Genomic DNA, 15,316 nt, shown 5'->3' on the forward strand with positions numbered 1-15,316 from the left:
AACAACCATCTGGCACCCCGCGGCTTGTCAGGGAGACCCCAGCCAATCCAGAGGTGACACATACCCTAGCGGTGCCCACCAAGCAGTTTGAAGAATGACAGCCCTTTGACCTAACCAATAATCTGTTCCCAGCCTTTTCCCGCTCTGTAGCGCGCCAGTCACATGAGAGAGTTGCTGTCGGAGGCAGGCCCCTGGCCAGGGCTGCCTCCGCCATTAAAAGATGGCGCCTGGCTAGTTGCCAGGTTAGGATTGCCTCGTGAGACTAAGCAGAGCCCAAAGAGGAAGTAAACAGCATTGGTTGCTAGCGAAGTTGTTCGTTTAGGTGCACCGCCTGATTCGCTCCCTCCTGTACCCTGCTCGCTGATTGATCATGTAAACGTATATAAGTGTGTAGACTTGCGGAAATAGAAGAGAGAGAAGATGCATCCGAAAACAACAACCAAAAAAATGGATTCCTTTCAATTGGAAGTTTTTCCTTTTGAAATCCAGTACTACTTTGTATCTGTCTTATCATAGTTACCATGTTTGACCTTATACTAAAGGCAGTAGACCCATGCACACTACACTGAAGGCATCTATGCTTGTGTGTTAGTTTTTTTGGTAAATATAAATGAATCTTTAAATTGGTGTCTCTCAATGACTGTAAAGTGCAAAAATCAAGGATTTGGACTGAGCTAATAAGGTTTTAAAAAGATGACTTTAAGACATCTCTGCCCCTGCTGATCTAGCTCAGTATTTCTTAAACTTTCTTCTGCTGTGAGATGAAATTTTGACACATGTGCAATCATGGATCCACTTAACAAAGAAGTAAAGTGTTATAGTAACTTATAATTGCCACAACTGTCCTAGGAAATGTTGTAGATATAACAGGTAGTGGATAATGTGAAGTTCTTAGGGCAGTAGTTTTAACTCTTTCCAGTTCTCTTTTACTTAAGAAAGAGGCATCAGATTCAGGCACTGTAGAAGTATCAGATAACTTGCAAGGGAAATAATAAGTTACGGTATTCATCTTCCGAGATAACTTTGAGACCTTTCGGATCCCCCCCCCCCCCCTCGGCCCCTTTCTTTCTTCACTGGAAACTTTATTTATTTGAAGTATAATTCACATACAGTGTTAGCATCAGCTGTGCAATATAATGGTTAAGCAATTCTATACATTACTCAGTGTTCACTGTGATAAATGTAGTCCCTGTCACCAAACAGTGTTACTACCATCTTCTTGATATCTTATTCCCTGTACTTTTCATCTCTGTGACTTATTTATTTTGTAACTGGAAGTTTGTATCTCATAATTCACTTTGTGTATTTCACCCTTTTCTTTTGGATTTCTTCTTTTCCATTTATTCATGTGTCTTTGTTGTTTTAAGTAGAACCCTATTTTAGTAGATTAGATTGGTAGTCTGGATTTTAATTCTGGATTCCATTTCATTTCTATAAGTTTGAGAATTTGTGTCCCTAAAAAGGCCTTTCTAAGGCCTCTTCCAGTTCAAAACTATAGGAAGTTGCAGAATATCATGAATACAATGTCTAGGCCTTTCTAGATTCTGGTCAACATCCTTATTAATATGAACATCTGTTTGACACACTGCCACTTTACCTGACTGTTTAACCAAAGTGGTATATGTTTGGCCATTATGTTAGGTGCTTAGTGTCACATTTTGAAGTGTGCCCATTTTCAAACTTTTTTTGTTGTTTTGGTGTGTGGACAAAATGTGCCCCTTGTTTTTGGAATTTGGGTAGTTGAGGCTGTTGGTTCCAGTAACTATATGTCTGAGAAGGAATACTGGGAGTATTAGCCCTTAAGCTCAGGTTGAGGGGTAGAATAATGGAACTTCAGCATTTCAGTGGTCACATCCTCACTTGAAAAATGATAGCATCATCATAACTTGTAATAAATATTAAGTACTGTGAAAACTATAAGTAATCTTGCTGATTGTTGATTGAGGGGATTGTTAAATTATTTGGAAGAATAAAATAGATCCTACTAATTTACTTAAAATGTCTAATTTATACCTGTGACATAACAACAGGTATATGTATCACTGTGGGTAGGTGTTGTATATGGTAATGAAATGAGGTTCTAGAAAAGAAAATCTGAAGACACTTAATTTTTTTTAATATAAGACCAAAAGCTAGAAATGAATACATGTCCACTCAGAAACTTGTATACTGATGTTCATAGTTTTATAATAGGTAAAAAGTGGAAATAACCCAAATGTCCATCAACTGATGAATGTATAAATAAAATGTGGTATTTCCATACAATAGAATATTATTTGGCACTAAAAAGGAATGACATATGGATACATGGCATAAAGTGGAAGGATCTAGAAAATATTGTTGTGTGAAATAAGTCAGCCAACAAAAACCCATATATTGTATGGTTTAGTTTATCCAAAGTGTACAAAATAGGCAAATCTCTCTGAAACAAAGTAGATGCTCCATGTGTGAGTGGAGATGAGGAATGGGTAGTGAATACTAATAAGTACTGGGTTTCTTTTAGGGTGATGAAAATGTTCTGGAATTAGATTGTGGTAGTGGTTGCACATTTCATTTGAATATAAAACATTCAGGTGTATACTTTAAATGGGTGAATTGTATGGTGTATTATTTCTCAGGCTATTTTCTTCTTTACTTTTTAAAAAGAGAAGCTTCGTGAAGAGGTATTTTGGTTCTCATGGGTAGTTTGGGAGATCTAGTTGAAGGTGGAAGGGCATGGGGGAAGATCAATTGACATTTCTGGGCATTAGTATACTATTACATTAAGACACAATGCTACTTTCTTAGTCCACTAGCTAAGAATGTAACACGTTGTGTTTTAGTGGGGATTGTATGTGAATCCAGCTTTTTAACCTTATTAGCCCTGGGGCTAGAATTGTGCATTATCCCATTTGAGAGGATAGTCTTGCCTTTCTTTTATCTTTGCATTTTTTGTCTTATTAAATTCAAATGCTTGTGTATTTTCAAGGTAGTGCATAATTGTGTTCTGCCCATCTGTCCATCCTACATTCTGCTTTGCTCTTTTTGTTCACACCTACTCAAATTTGTGTCCTCTTTCTTTCTTAGCTCCTCTAATTGGAACAGTCCCTAGTTTCATGTGTGCTTAAAATCCCTTTCTTCCTTAAATGCTTGCTTCTGTAAAGTTTTACTGACTTAATTGTTTCTTGTGACTTACTATCTATTTGCTTAAAAATCTGTTTTTTAAGGCTTAGTAGTATCTTTTTCTTTTTCAATTTTAGTGTCAGATATTAAATGATACTAATGTCTGGCTTTTTTTACCTCTTCACCAAAATGTTTTACTGGCATTTTATTACAGTGTTTTTTTTGTTTGTTTGTTTGTTTGTTTTTGCATTTCCCTGATGAGTAGTGGGTTTAAACAGTTTTCATTTGCTTAGTGGGTATTCATTTGTCTTTTTTGGTGAAATGTTTGTTCAGATCTTTCGCCCATTTTTAGTTGGGTTGTTTGCCTTCTTACTACTGAACTGTAAGGGATTTTTGTTGTTTTTAAAGATTTATTTGTCAGGGAGAGAGTAAGAGAAAGAGAGCACTTGTGCACAAGCAGGGGGAACAGCAGGTACAGGGAGAAGCAGGCTCCCTGATGACCAAGGAGCCTAATGTGGGGCTTGATCCCAGGACTCTGGGATGAGGACCTGAGCTGAAGGCAGACACTTAACTGACTGAACCACCCAGGTGTCCCCTGAACTCTCTAAGAGAGTTTTAGGTGTTCTAAGTAAAAGTCTTTTTTTCATTTTCGTTAATGTATTTTGAATATTTTCTACCAGTATGTGGCTTGATTTTTATTTCCTTAATGTCTTTCAAAGAGCAGAAGTTTTAATTTTGATAAAGTACTGTTTGTCAACTTTCTAATATTGTCAGTTTTGCATTCTTTTGTGTCTGAGAGTCTTTGCTTTACATGGGGCAGTGAAAATTCTTTTGTCCTGTGTTTACTTTTGGAGGTTTTATAGTTTAGCTTTTACACATAGGGTTATGATCATTTTGAATTAATTTTAGTGCATGTTATGAGGTAATATCAAGATTCATTTATTGTAGTGCCTTTGTTGACTGTCAGTGGCCATGTGCATGTGTATTTATTTCTGCATTCTCTGTTCTGTTTCCGTGATTTAGGGGTATGTGTGTGTGTGTATACAGCATGCTGTATCTTCTACCTTCTGGTTTTTTTTTTTTTTTGAAATTGTCTTAGCTATATTATTTTTAAATATCTTTGTGAATTTCTAACAAGAACACTTGCTGGGATTTTGATTGGGATTATGTTGAATCTATAGATCAGTTTGAGGAGAATCAGTATCCCAATAATATTGAGTGTATGAATCTGTGAACATGATATATATCTCCATTTTTTTTTAAGGTCTTCCTTAATTTTTCTCCGTGTTTTCTGGTATTTAGGATAATAGTCTTGCACATATATTGTTAAATTTATCTTTAAATATTTCATGTTATAGTGAATGGTATTTTTGAAAAGATTAACTGCATTTGTCATTATAGAGATTTGATTTTAAAAAATACTAGTCTAGGGCTGGCTCAGTTGGTAGAGCACACAGCTCTTAATCTCAGGGTGATGGGTTCAAGCTCCATGTTGGGCTTGGACCTTACTTGAAATGAAAAATATATATTAAGATCTTTATAAAAATATTGATCTTGTATCCTATACCCTTGCAAAACCCACTTTCTAGTTTCTGCCACTTTATTCTATATTTTTGAGGATTTCTTGTGTATATTGGCATGCCATGTGTGAGTAGAAGCTGTTTTATTTTTCCTTTCTAATTTGGATCATTTTTTCCCCCGCTTTGCTGCATTATTGTGATTGTTAGGACTTTTAGTAAAATGGTGAAGAGAAATAAAGAGAAATGGTGAAGAGATAAAAAGAGAGAGTGTATGTCTGCTTTATTTCCAGTTGTACAGGAAAAAAAAAATCAGTCCTTTATCACCAGCTATATGTAGGTTTTTGTAGATGTGTTTCATTAGGTTTGAAGAAGTTTCCTTCAAGCTTAGTTTGTTGAGAGGTGTCCCCCTTCATTCTCCCACAAATGGGTATTTTACCATGCATAGATGCTTTTTTACCTTTATTGAAATTAGTAATTTTTTAGTTTGGTAATGCAGTGAGTTACAAAATCTAAACCAACCTTGCATTCCTGAGACAAACCCCATTTGTACTGCTGTTTAGCTTTTTATATATTGCTGGATTTGACCTGCTTATATTTTATTAATAATATTTGCATCTCTGTAAACAAATGATATTAGTACACCTTTCTTTTTCTTGTGGTCTCCTTACTTTAGTGTTGGAATTATTCCGGCCTTATTAAATATGTTAGAAAGCACTGTCTCTTCTTTTTCCTAAAAGGGTTTGTGTAAGACTGATACTGTATCTTTTTTTAGATGTTTGAAGAATTCACTGAGGAAGCCATCTGGGTCTGGAGTTTTTTTTGTGGAAAGCCTTTTGATTTTTGAATTAAAATTTCTGAATTAGGGGCATCTGGGTGGCTCAGTTGGTTAAGTTTCTGACTTGATTTTGGCTCAGGTCATGATCTCAGCATTGTGGGATCAAAACCTGGGTCAGGCACCCTGCTCAGTGGAGAGTGTGCTTTGAGATTCTTTCTCTCCATCTCCCTCAGCCCCTTTCCCTGCACATGCTCTCTCTCTCTCAAATGAATAAAAATCTTTAAAAAATTCTGAATTAGATGGTTATTCAGACTTTCTTTTGATAAATTTTCTGTCTGTTGATAATCTGCATGTTTCAAGGAATTTTGTCTATTTAAGTTGTCAAATTTATTGACATAGAATTGCACTATTTTCTTAATCTAAATTTAATGTTTGAAATATCTGTAGTAATGTCCTCTCTTTCAATTCTGATGTTGGCAATTTGTGTCTTCTTTCTTCTTTTCTTGACCAGTCAGCTAAGGGTTCTTTTCAAAGAACAAGCTTTTGTTTTCATTGGTTTTTATTTATTTATTTATTCATTCATTTATTTATTTATTTTGGTCTCTCATCTGTTTTACCAATTTCTCCAAGTTTAATTTATTTTTCTCCCCAGCTTCTTAAGGTGGAAGCTAATTTAGAACATGATTGTTAAATCTTTATTCTTTTCTAATGTAAGCACTTAAAAGATGTAAATTTCTAAGCATCCTTAGCTCCACCCTACATAATTAGATAATGTATTTTTATTACCATTCAGTTCCATGTGTTTTTAAATTTTCCTTATGAGTTCTTTAATTTATGGGTTATGTAGAAATCTGTTAATTTACAGAGACTTGGAAAATTTTCCAGTATATTTCTTTTATTGGTCTTTCATTCTTTTGTGGTCAGAAAACACTTTCTGGGGAGTGTATCTGTACTTGGTAGATGAGGGGCTGCCTGACTCATGAATCCTTTAATAAAGCCAATTAGATCTTCAACAACAAAGCCTTTCTGTATGATTTCACTCTTTTTAAAAAAACATTTTATTTATTTGAGAGAGAGCATGAATGGGGAGGGGAGTGGGAGAAGCAGGCTCCTCGCTGAGCAGGGAGTCAGACAAGGCAGACGCTTAACCAACTGAGGTGCCCCTGATTTTACTCTTATACATTTATATGTGCCTTGTTTTATGGTTCAGCATATGTTCTCTCTTGTTGTACCAAGAGACATGAACAACTTTGCTGGTTCATAATGTTCAGGTTTTACATATCATTGCAGATTTTCTATCTGCTTTTTTACTGATGATTGCAAGAGACTAGAATTCTCTAGTAATTGTAAATTTATCTATTACTCCTTTTAGTTGTGTCATTATTTGTATGTTTTGAAACTTTTTTATTGGCTGCATAAACATTCGGGGTTATTTTGTATTTCTAATAAAGTGACACTTTAAGCATTATGATTTATGTTGCTATGTACCTGGTAATAGTCCTTCTCTTATGACTTACTTTGATACTAATATAGGCATTCCAGCTTTATTATGATTAATGCTTGCATGGTATAGCCCTTTCTATTTCATATTTAATCTATATCATGTTTAAAGGGGGATACATAACTTTATCCAGTCTGACAATATCTGCTTCCAGTCTAGTCTGATAGTCTCTACCTTTAATTGGGGCATTAGGACCGTATATATTTAACATCATTATTCATTTAATTGGATTTAAGTCTACCATTTTTAATGTGTTTTTTTAATTTGTTCTATTTCGTGTTTCCTTTTCTGTATTTTGGGAGGTTGCTTGTTTTTTTAGCAAATCATTTTACCTCTTTTCTTGGCTCATTAGTTTTATTAATTTCTTTTCTTTTTTAATAGTTGCTCTAGGGTTTTACAGCATGCAGTCTTGAACTTACCACAGTCTAATCACTTTATGAATAATGAATGATTCTTACTACAGTGTACTTTCAGTTTTTTCCTTTTCCTTTTTACTGTTTTTGTCATTCTACAGGTTATTATATGTTACTGCTACTTTTGCTTTATGCAGTCAGATTATCTTTTTAAAATTTAAAGGTAAGAAAATACGTGGTAAACTCACATATTCACCATTGTTGGTTTTCCTTTGTGTAGAAGTTTCTATCTGCTATTTTTTAATTGATAGACATATTTCTTAGAACAGTTTTAGGTTTATGGAAAAACTGAGCAGAAAGTACAGACTTACCATATATTCTCCTCTTTCCCTTCCCTTGTTCTCCCTCTCATGTTGGCCCCGCGGTGTCGCCTATTATTTAATGTTTTGCAGTGTTAATTGTGTGATATATGTGTTTCAATTGGTGAACCAGTATTGGTGCATTTTTACTGACTTAAGTTTATAGTTTGTATGAGGGTTCACTCTGTTGTAAATTATATCCTTTTTTTCCCTGAAGAACTTCCTTCAGTGTTTTTTGTAGTGCAGACCTGCTGGTCAAACATTCTCAGCTTTTGTTTGTTTGAAAATGTCTTTATTTCCCCTTCACCTGTGATGGATTTTATCGCTTTGTGTAGATTTTGATTTGCAGGGTTTTTTTCTTTATAACAGTTCAGATGCTTTGTTCCTTTGTTTTAAACTTGTTTGTATTGTTTTTGACAAGGAACTTGGTAGTTCTTATCTTTGTTACTCTGTGTGTAGTGTGTCTTTTCCTTGACTTTGACTGCTTTTAAGACTTTATATTAGATTTCTGGAATTTGATTATTAATTATATGACTTGGTGTGATTTTTTTGTGCTTACCCTGTTTTTTGTTCACTGAGTCTTTTGAATATGAGGGTTTAGTTTTTGTCAAGTCTGGAAATTCTTTGGTCCTTATTTCTTCAGATAGTTTTTCTGTTTCCCCATCTTTCCAGGACTCAGTTATACCATTTTTAGACTGCCCTTGATATTCTCACAGGTCCTTGATGCTCTTTTCTTTGTTTTTTGTTTGTTTTGTTTGCTTTCTGATTTTGTATCTTCAAGTAGTGATCTTTTTTACTTTATTACTTCGGCCTCCCTAAATTTCAGTGTGTGTCTCTTATTCACTGAGTCCATCATATTCTGCTTGGCTTCCCATTCCTGCATTGCCTTCTGAACTATGGATAACGGAGTATGTAGGGGACACTTTCATTTTTTCAGGTATCACAGCGCTCAGCTGCTTGGTGTCCAGTGTTTTAAAATTACAGCTTTCTATATCTGATCAGTTTTCTAGTTGAGTTCATTGGGAGAGCATGTCTCCTGCTAAGTTACTACATCATGGTTGGTACCAAAAATCTTTTTAAGGCATGAGTAGTTTGATGCCCAGGTGTGAAAACTGACTTTCCCTTGAATTAAAAACACTGTTGCTGGTAAACCTGTTTTGATTACAAAATGAAATTAATATTTGAGCAAATATGCACCATTTATTGTGTTTATAGACTTATTTTTGGTTATTGCCTGTTTAATTTTCCCCTTAATCTGGATTGATTTTAAAACCTGTTTGCATATAAACCTCTTTTCTTTCATACTGCATTATACTCAGGGTAGAGGTATCCAGTGAAATTTGGTAAGTTCAAACATAAAGCAGAAATTTTCTTCATAATTAGGTTGAGGTTTTTTTTTTTTATCAAGACTTGAGGAGATGCTTAGAATTTTAGGCCCTTAAGACTTGATACTGGGAATGTTAATACCATGTCAGGAGCACTTTGTTTCATTTTGCTTTCTAATTTGTTGGCATTCACTGATTAGGCACATAATTAACAAGCTAATATAGCAAGAGAAGGCATTAGGGAGTGGTTTTTCTTGGGTCATTCAGGTCTTCAGTTATCATCAGCAATTGTATTAAGTGTTATCTATTTGCTTTGTAAAATGTAGTTGAGATATTTGAAAAGAGGAGTTTGAATCAGTCATTTCATTTAACCCTTCTTGTTAATATGAAAAATTGGAAGTTGTAGTAAATTGTTTCACAATATAAACTGTGATATTTGACATTCAACTATTATTGGAATGATAGTGTCTACACTGTTTTTATTTGTTTCAGATTACTTCTTTAAAAGATGTATCCATGTGATTTTGTGATATTGTCTTGTGTAATTTCTAGCTCTGGTAATTATCATATAGAAACTTAAAACTTATTTTAAGAATAAGTTTGAGAAGTTGTCAGTGTTTATCATTTTTGTTCACAGCAAGCACTCACCTGTTGTCATGGTATCTCATGATATGAGTGGCTCAGTTGGTTTGCCATCTGCCTTTGGTTCAGGGCTCAGGTCATGTTCTGAGTCCTGGGATTGAGCTCCACCAGACTTGGGCTCCCTGCTCAGCAAGGAGTCTGCTTCGTCCTCTCCTTCTTCCTCTCCCCCTGCTCGTACTTGCTCTCTCTCTCACAAATAAATATATAAAACCTTAAAAAAAAAAAAAAAAAAGTGAGCTGAACTGTGGTTGTGCATAACTGTTAAAAGCATGCCCGGGTTAGACAACTTTACTGACTTTGCTATGTGACCTTGGTAGGTACCTTCTTAGTCTTTCAGTTTCCTTTTGAGGATAATAATGAGATTATTGTTGGCTTGCCTTTGTTGCTGTTCCTAACTGCATATAAAGCAGTTAGGATATTGGTTAGCATATGACAAATACTGCTGTTCCCGTTTCTGTTCTTGTCATCATCTCATTAAGTCTTTCTCAAATCTTAATCCCATATGATAGTACTTACTTCCTTGCTTTCTCTCTCTCTCTCACTCTCTTTTTTTGTTATTAAGGACTTCATATAACTGCTGTATATTACATATTCCTCATTCATTGTGTGATGTAGGCTTCCCCAACTAGAATGCAAGCTCTGTGAGATCAGTCGTAGATGTAGAGATTTTTCACTAGAACCTAGAAAGGTGTCTGGAGTACATTGGATACCCAGTAAATATTTTCTGAATGGACTATATTGAATTCTATTCCAAATAGTAACTAGATATTGGGGATATAAAAATGCATGAAGTTCTTTCTCTAAAAAAAACAAAGTATAGAATAGAAGAGGCTCATACTTAAAACTAAGTATGATTTTACCCCCCCTCTCCCGCCACCTCCCAGAACTGATTGTGATGGTAAGAATATTCCTGAGGTTGCTGTCACAGAAGGTGCCCTTAAACTGGGGAAGATTGTTTAAGAGATGGGGGCACACTGTTTTCTAGCAGAGGTGAAAATTTGAGAGGAATTACAGAGCTTGAATTCCAGGTTAACAACAATGTAGGCTGATTAGAAAATGGAGGGACTGGGTGACTCAGTTGGGTGTCTGACTTGATTTGGCTCAGGTCATGATCTCAGGGTTCTGCAGTTGGCCCAGGTTTGGTTCCATGCTTGGTGTGGAGCCTGCTTAGGAGTCTCTGTCTCCCTTTCCCTTTGCTAAACCCCCTCTCCCCAACCTGCTTGCTTATATGAATGCAAGCCGCTCCCTCTCAAAAAAAAAAAAAAAGGTAGAGGGTCTAGCTGAGAGGTTGGTGGGGATCACGGAATCAGATTTGGGAGTAATAGCAATTGGAGATGCAGGTTGTCTAGCCCTTGCCTGGACAGAAGCAATGAGATTTGGAGATTTAATATATGAAATTTAATGATAACTGGATGTAGTACTAACATTTTAGTTCTGGTTTTATTTTGAAGGTAAGAGTATGTTTCATTATAAATTATTATAAAAGAATTTGATTTTTAAAATATTTCCTTTTAGAAATTGAGAACTATGTACAAAACACAAATTTCCAATAACAATTCATTATTTATTTATTTATTTTTAAAGATTTTGTTTATTTGTCAGAGAAAGAGTGAGAGAGAGAGAGAGACCACAAGAGTGTGCACATAAGCTGGGGAAGTAGCACACATAGGGAAAAGTAGGCTGGCTCCCTGCTGAGCCAGGAGCTGGATATGGGACTCAATCCTAGGATCCTAGAATCATGATCTGAGCCCAAGGCAGATGCTTAAACCGACTGAGCCAATCAGGTGCTGCTCAGATTGTGTTTAATTGGTTATTTAATATGGGTCAAATTGCTAAACTTTAATTTGAGAACCCATAAAAAAACAGCTCCACTTTGAATTACTTGATTTTAGAAGTTGGTGATGAAATTTTTTAAGGAGCTTTTTTTCTTTTTTTCATTTCAGTGTAATTAGATTAAAAGCTAAAATTGGCTTTTTAAAGCAAGCTCTTTTTAACCTTGCAAAAACTTATTTGTGTGTGTATATGTCTTAAAAGTTCAGTCTTTAATATTTAATTTATTAATACAAAAAGAGTATTTGGCAATTTGTATTTTTTCCCCTCTAGAGAAGGTGTTGATTTGAAATGGAAATAAAATTATAGTATCACAGTAATTAATATTGCTGAATCAGATTCTAAAGACTGGTATTTCTTTCCATGGAGAAATTACCATTTTTATTTGATGTAGCAGATTTACTTGGGAGTTGGTAGAATTATCCACTCATGCATTTCTAAATTATTGGATGAACAACATAATTGGTCCTGGCCAATCTGGGTGAGGAAGGTGGGGACTGAGGGAAGGGGCGTTTACCATCTTTCCTTTATACCTATATGCCTTACTGTTATTCAAAGCAAACTGGATTATTCTTTATGTACTGATCCTTGGTTAGTATTCACCAGTGTTCCTTTTTAAAATATGAATTATCGACATCGGTTTTATTTTCACTTTGGCAATCTTATGTTCATTATTTTCATTTCATTATTACCTTTAAAAGACAGTGAAAGCTACAAGCATACATGTATTTGAATACAAACATATTTTACGGCAACGCAGATCACTGACCCTCTGACAATTTTCTTTTATAAATGAGAACATAATACAGTGAATACTTCCAATTATTTTAGCAAAGCGCACATTCAGTAGGCTGTGTGTACAAGGTAAATATAAAGCATATCATGGGATCTAGAGTGTAGGACAATGGGACCTAGGGAAACCCAATTTGTGAATCTAGGGAGTTACAGAATATTACTGAATATCTAAGTAATACTTAACTGAAAAAATAGGTTAGTGACATTAGAAATTCTCCATTGGCTAACATTATGTTTTTATTAGGCAAATACCACAAATGACTTAAAAATTTATTTTCCTATTTTTCAGCAAGTATTTGTGGAGCTATCTGCCCGGGCATAGTGTTGAGAGTTGGAATTTATAATGACAAAACATATTTAGTTCAATTTTGGAGTTAAGAACACTTACCCATCTCATTTTTTTTTCTTTAGGAATTGCATTTTGTGAAAAAGGAGAAAGAAGAATTTTCTGCGAGGATCATATGAAGTGCACTTTCTTGCTGATATATCATTTCTAGTAAGATATTTTTCATTATGTTATGAAGTAAATAAACACAATGGAAATTATTTCCTTTCTTAAAATCAGACAGTCTTGTGAGCTTGAATAGTAGTCTTTTTGGAGTTCATTTTGTGGCTTAATGTAAATTAATTAAGGGAATTTATAATGTCCATTTGAAGCGCATTCTGTTGTACAATAACAGTTTTTCATATATTTTATCTGATACCGCTGAGATAATCCTAACTTTTTCATTATTCTCACTTCATCTTCCATATCATTTATCCTTATTTAAAAAAAGAAAAAAACCTGAAGTAGTCCATATTTTCTGTGATAATAAATAGAAGAAAGTGTGGATTTGAGGACTTGAGTTAGATATAAGCTGAGAAAGATGTTCAAATGAAAGATGAAGTATACAATTATTTCCTGAAAATATCTTAGGAAGGGTCAAAGAAAAAAGTTAAGCAGAGTTAAGAGATTTTTTAAAAATGTAAACTTAACATTTGTAACTTGAATTTGCCTCCTTAAATCATAGGTGCATATTTGCAAAGCTTCTGAGTAGGGTGTTTGACTTACAAACTTACCCTGGTCTAGGTTCATGGTTCCAGATTGTAAGATGTATGGTGCTCTTCAAAAGTTTTCATGGGGGCACCCACGTGGCTCAATGGGTTAAAGCCTCTGCCTTCGGCTCAGGTCGTGATCTCAGGGTCCTGGGATCGAGCCCCACATGGGGCTCTCTGCTCAGCAGGGAGCCTGCTTCCCCCCCTTCCCCGCTCTCTCTACCTGCCTCTCTTCCTACTTGTGATCTCTGTCTATCAAATAAAAAAAAAAGTTTTCGTGACTGAAACTTTATCTGAATTCCTCCTTTATTCAAAATGGAAAAGAAGTTAGTTACATTAATACCAGAACATTTTGAAATAATAAAATTTTGAAAAATGTTAGTAGGGGATAGTTTGTGATGTGTTTTAACATTAACATTTTAAATAAATATTAGACCTCATTGATGTGCCTGATGATTATCTCAGTAAGAAAAGGGAGTGGAACTTGACATTCATTTTTTGTACTTGTTTTAAGAACAGTTTTATTTAACATAAAATGTAAAATTTTGAGGGTATTAAGTGGTATTAAAACCTTATGACTTAAAAAATGAATTCTTTGTTAAAGTACTTTATTGTGATACCAGTTTCTTTTAAAATTTTTTTTATTTTTAAATTTTTATTTCATTTTTTTGAGAGAGAGAGGGATGGGGAGAGGTAGAGAGGGAGGGAGGGAGGGGAGGGGGAAGGCCAGAGGTAGAGGGAGAGAGAGAATCTTAAGTAGGTTCCATGCCCAGTGCAGAGCCCAATGTGGGGCACTATCTCACAACCTGGAGATCATGATCTGAGCTGAATAAGAGTCAGACTCTTAACAGACTGAGCCAGTCAGGCACCCCATGATACCAGTTTCTTATGTTTATATATTTTTCTTTTAAAACTTTGACAGAGGAAGTGTCCATTTTATGATATCTTTCAGTTTGGGGAAGTAGGAGAAAAGGCATAATTTTTTCAATTGAAGCAAAGTATCCTACAGGCCAGAACTTGTATACACACAGGCAGGATGGGAAAAATAGAATCTAATTCCCATTTTTATTTTTTAATTTTTTAAGTATTTTATTTATTTATTTGACAGGCAGAGATCACAAGTAGGCAGAGAGGCAGGCAGAGATGGGGGATGCGGGCTCCCCACTGAGCAGAAAGCCTGATGCAGGGCTCTATCCCAAGACCCCATCATGACCTGGGCCAAAGGCAGAGGCTTTAACCCACTGAGCCACCCAGGTGCCCCTTTAATTCCCATTTTTAAATATAAAACTTGATGAGTGTTGTGTAAATCTTTGAATATTTGTTTTTTCTTTATATCTTATTTACATTTCTTTTGTCCACTAACTGTTTGAAACTAAGTGATTTGAGTTCTAAAAGCACTATAGGAATTTTAACCATCTTGATGTCCATACTTCAGAACTCTGCACCTTCTGTGAACCTCAGGGATGGCTGTGGGCATAACTTCAGCTGTTATATTTTGGGATCTGTTTAAACATAATGAAATCCTTTATGATGTTTCTTCCACTAGGCTCTACATCTATGGATGTATACAGTGTCTTATTCTTCATGGCAGGCTTCTATGGCTCTGAGGGTTGTACTTGAGTTAATAAGTACTTGCTTAGGAGTTACTCTGAGTAATGCTTTCCTTTTGGACAGATTCATGTGCTGACTAAAGAGCTTCAGATTAGTTTTCCCTATAATTCTGTCCTAATTTGGGGTAGGGTGGAAATTGGGGAGGCTGGTACAGAGATTGGGCAAATTTTTTTTCTACCTTTTTTCCTATCCCTTGTGTCTTGGAACTGCATTGGGCTCTTATATTTTAGGTCTGTGATCCACTTTTGAGTTAATTCTTGTTATGGTATGAAGTAAGGGATAAGATTTATTTCTCTGCTATAAAAATCAAGTGTTTTCCGAAGCAATTTTGAAAAGATTGTATTTTTCCCTCTTGAATTACCTTGGTAACTTTGTTGAAAGTCAACTGACCATTATATATGGAGGTCTTTTTTTTTTTAGAACCTTTTCATTTTATTGATCTGTATATCTATTTATGGCAATATTGTA

General features: G+C 35.1%; 1 protein-coding gene across 1 annotated transcript in view; it reads left to right on the forward strand.

Moving 5' to 3' along the window:
- The window catches only part of MEF2A (myocyte enhancer factor 2A), a 75,063-nt gene that overhangs the window by 11,673 nt on the left and 48,074 nt on the right, over positions 1-15,316 (forward strand). The window contains exon 2 of the mRNA XM_059418481.1: positions 12,614-12,698. The gene's annotated coding sequence lies outside the window, so the exon portion shown is untranslated. The remainder of the gene's footprint in view (positions 1-12,613; positions 12,699-15,316) is intronic.

The sequence above is a fragment of the Mustela nigripes genome, chromosome 13 (assembly GCF_022355385.1).
Source record: "Mustela nigripes isolate SB6536 chromosome 13, MUSNIG.SB6536, whole genome shotgun sequence".
NCBI classification, from domain to species: Eukaryota; Metazoa; Chordata; class Mammalia; order Carnivora; family Mustelidae; genus Mustela; species Mustela nigripes.